Source organism: Palaemon carinicauda, chromosome 7 (genome assembly GCF_036898095.1).
Source record: "Palaemon carinicauda isolate YSFRI2023 chromosome 7, ASM3689809v2, whole genome shotgun sequence".
Lineage (NCBI taxonomy): Eukaryota > Metazoa > Arthropoda > Malacostraca > Decapoda > Palaemonidae > Palaemon > Palaemon carinicauda.
The window spans coordinates 38,569,138-38,574,137 of record NC_090731.1 but is presented as its reverse complement, the minus strand read 5'-3'; the positions used below and the strand labels follow the sequence as shown (position 1 = coordinate 38,574,137).

The window sequence follows — 5,000 nt, the reverse complement described above, 5'->3', positions numbered from 1 at the left end:
CTTCTTAATGATAGGGTTGAGAAGAGTATTGTCCACTGTGTCAGCTTTCCATTGGCCCCCACATAGGTTCATTGTGTTTGATTGATTTATGATGGCTGATTCCAGGATTTTCCTTCTGTACGGACAGGTACTCTCAAAAAGCAAAGACGACTCACTCCAGTTAATCTGGTGCCCTAAATCCCTAAGGTGAATGAAAATCCCCGAGTTTTCATACCCATATCTAACAGATCTTTTGTGTTCGGATAATCTTTGAGATAGCGAACGGCCAGTTTGCCCAACGTACACTTTTTCACAATCCCTACATGGTACTTTGTAAACGCCGGATTCTATCTCTCTTTTATTTTGATAAACATTAATAAGGGCGCTTCCTATGGTCTTTGGACATACTAATTATAAGGGAATCGACGGGGTATAATTTCACTGTGTATAGAAAACCAACTTTCTCTATTTCCTACATTCATTTCTTTAGTTATCACGACATTTCTGTAAAAATTGGAGTAGCTTGCAATCTATTTCTTAGAGCTTTGAGAATCTGTTCCCCAGCCTACCTAAATAAAGAATTTGAAATCATCCGTAAACAACTCGCCCAGCTATTCTACCCGACGTATGTCATAGAAAAGGCCATCAACAAAGCCAACACGATATATTATAAAGATCATGATGTTACTAACCAAAGAGATTTTAAAAATAAGATAAAACTCCCATATATAGAAGGTATTAAAAATACAACAAATCATATCAAAACTGAGAACCCCTTTGTTTTTTCATATCCAAAGACCATAGGAAGCGCCCTTATTAATGTTTATCAAAATAAAAGAGAGATAGAATCTGGCGTTTACAAAGTACCATGTAGGGATTGTGAAAAAGTGTACGTTGGGCAAACTGGCCGTTCGCTATCTCAAAGATTATCCGAACACAAAAGATCTGTTAGATATGGGTATGAAAACTCGGGGATTTTCATTCACCTTAGGGATTTAGGGCACCAGATTAACTGGAGTGAGTCGTCTTTGCTTTTTAAGAGTACCTGTCCGTACAGAAGGAAAATCCTGGAATCAGCCATCATAAATCAATCAAACACAATGAACCTATGTGGGGGCCAATGGAAAGCTGACACAGTGGACAATACTCTTCTCAACCCTATCATTAAGAAGATAATCCACGGAGACCGACCACCAGACATGCATCAGAGGTCAAGACTTCCTCCAAGCGGCTCAACAATAAGAACACGCACCTGAATGTAATTAAATTTGGCTAATCCTTCCAGCAATTATAACAAGTATAGAACAATTGAACACACCCTTTTACTTTCATATATAAACCGTCACTCTCCACTGTAATTCTCACTTTCACCTTACATCCTGAAGAGGGTCGATGTTTATTGACCGAAATATAGTGTGATTTATTCATATTTCCTGTGTTTCTTTTATGGGCCTTTTGAAAAAACATATATATATATATATACACACACACACACACACACACACATATATATATATATATATATATAAATGTTATATATATATATATATATATATACAGTATATATATATATATATATACATATTATAAGTATATATGTTTATATATACATATTTATATGTATATATATGTATATATAATACATATTTATATATATATATATATATATGTGTGTGTTGTGTGTGTGTGTGTGTGTGTGGTTTATATACATATAAATATATATATATATATATATATATTGATATATAAATATAGATAGATAGATAGATATATGTACATATAAGTATATATATATATACATATATATATATATATATATATATATGTAGATATATATATATATATATATACTGTATTTATATAATATATATATATATATATATACTGTATATATATCTGCGAGGAAATATGAATTGTCTTCCATTCATTCATGTAAAAAAAAAAAATAAGATCTCCAACTCACACGTTGTTGAATGAGTTCCCCCGTGAGAGAATTGACTGTGAAATAAGCCTCCTCTGGCTTGTATCCGTCCACTCCATCTCCTCGCACCGTGTACAGAAGCCCTTGGTAATCCAGGTCGTCTTTGTCACGGGCTTCGACCTTTTAAGAAGAACAAATGGTAGGAAATTAATAAAGAAGCTGTAATGGATTACAGCGGCATTATGTTTGGAATCACACAATTAATTTCCCCATGGAAAGACAAGGGAACGTATATAATTATATCTTCTTTCATTAGGAGCAAGGTATAGAAATTCTTTTAACCTTCAGTAATTTCTGTGGGAGATGGCGGTCATCTTCCTCAATGACTGTGACTTGTGGGTCCGGTTTGATGAAATATGGAGGACTATCATTGACGTCAGCGACCCTCACTTGGACAATTGTATGGGCTGTTTGTCCTTCTGCTTCTCCAGATATTACCAATTCATGCTTAACAATTTGAAAAGATATTGAATTGATTAGATTATATTACCCATAGCTAAGAATCAGTCTTATTTTTACAGCAAAAGATGAAAGGGATAACTGAATGAATTTTAATGTTTATTGTTTTTGGGGTTACTACAGAAACCAATATTCTGTGTAGTTACGAAGACACTTTTTTTTTAAATTCTAGTTGCGCTTCCATATGGATGGTGAGTCTTACACGTAATTGAAAAATTGAAAAATACATAATGATGTGGAGAGAAACTTATAACAACAACAACAAAAATCATAATAATAATAATAATAATAATAATAATAATAATAATAATAATAATAATAATAATAATAATAATAATAATAATAATAATAATAAGATAAAATCAACGATGAAAGTAATATAATTGATTCTGAAAAACATGCAATCAACTTTTCCAGCGGGACAATAATAATAATAATAATAATAATAATAATAATAATAATAATAATAATAATAATAATAATAATAATAATAATAATAAAACACGCAATCATTTCCGGAGGAGGACATTTCAGTATTCCCATCTAGTTTTTCATAGCGATTTTGCTTTATTCAAATGCTTTATTACCTTGTCATACACTTCGTAGTCGAGTGTTGCAGCAAGTGTGATGAGTCCAGTACTTTGGTCGATGGTAAACAAACCGTCTCTGTTTCCTCCCGTGATACTGTATCGAACGGCCGCTCCTGAAAAAAATTACGATACAAATTTGGATGCAAATTTACGATAAATAGGTTGAGAGTAGGCAAATATCGTGGGTTGAATGATTTTATTGGATATCTATACAGGCAATGGCGTGCTTCGATATTAAGGGAACTTCTGGCCAGTGAGTGTGGAAGGGGATATCTTCGACGGTGTATACAATATTCATGAATGCATCCATTTTTATGGGATTAGGTACGAGTGAGATATATATGCCCAAAAATAATATATGCACTTGTGAGTGTTTATTTATATATATATATATATATATATACATATATATATATATATGTATATATATATATAATATATATATATATCTGTGTGTGTAGTCGCTAGTGTAGTTCTAGATCTAAAATACTTGTTAGAAATTCATCGAAATATAATAAAATACTGTTAGGAATACAATAAGCTATTTGAAATTATATCGTGACCCTTATGACGTATATTTTCAAAAACTTTATTAAAAAAAATTAAAATGATCCTAAATACATGTACTGTATATTTCTTAAGACCATGGAAATAGTTTTACAGCATTTTATTACTCTGCAACATTACCTCATTCAAACATAAGTATATGAGATATTTTTAACATTGCATATCCTCTCAGACTATAAAATACTTATATATTATGCATATCTTCAAATACTAGACAACAAAGTGTTTGGAATATTGATAAAGGATTAGGTTTTATACCTACTTCTGTTCAGTTCAGACTAAAGTTAATTTTTCATTTAAAGAAGGGTGAAAGTAGCTAAATCTTTCATGCTTGAATTAATGGAGTCACTATTCCGGTTTTAAAGGCTTTGAAGGCCGTTCTTGAATGGGAGGACAGGGACAGTGACATTGCCCTACCAAGCAGGACAATGATCAGCGCCCAAGATCCCTCTCCACTCAAGCTATGGCCAAGGAGGGACAGACAATGGCTGCTGATGACTTGGTAGATAGACCTATAGGCTCCCCAAAACCACCATCCTTAGCCCACATTGATGATGAGGTTGCAGCAACCAAAGGAACTACCGAGTTTGAGCGGGACTCAAACCCCATTCTGGCAATCACCAGTCAGGGAAGTGACCACACAGGTTATTCTATAAGTGCTCTGGGTAAAAACAAATATGTGGTGTGAATACCTTTTGGCAATAAGGTATTTAAAAGGTTATATTAATAGCATATGAATGCATTGCCTATCTCAATCACATCTCATTTATAGTTTATTTGTTATTTCTCTATTTCCTTCCAATATTGAGCTGCTTACCCTATTGAAGCCCTTGTATCAGTTTACTTTCTCTGCTAGGTTTGTATCACAATAATAATAATAATAATAATAATAATAATAATAATAATAATAATAATAATAATAATAATAATAATAATAATAATAATAATAGCCGATATTAACTATTAACTTTGATTACTAGAATTTAGTGATTTTCATTAAATTGCGAGCCACCCACAAAATGGTATGAACAGTGTACAATTACAATGAAAATGAATAAAAGTTTTGATTGAAAGTAATGTTGAATATATATCGACCAGTTTAAATAAAAAGTTCAAGTTCAGAAAGAATTGAAATGGGAAAAAAGTGCAATCTTACGTAAGGAAATGGAACAGAGATCAATGTTAGAAAGGCAAAGATTATCTGAGAAGTGAATGAAAAATGACAAAAAAATATTATATGATAAACCAAATATCGTGTTATTCGGAAAAAAAAACACGGAATTTAATGGAACTGGGAAAATATGGGCTAGCAGATAGCAAATGGATGCTGTGTATTTTTATTAAAGTTTATTGGGGCAATGCGAGTTATTTTCTTTAAAGAAATATAACCTTTATTTTAATTTTTTTATATGATTTCATCGCTT

General features: G+C 31.9%; 1 pseudogene; it reads right to left on the bottom strand.

Annotated features, from left to right (window-relative positions):
- The window catches only part of LOC137644250 (putative neural-cadherin 2), a 150,212-nt pseudogene that overhangs the window by 80,854 nt on the left and 64,358 nt on the right, over positions 1–5,000 (bottom strand).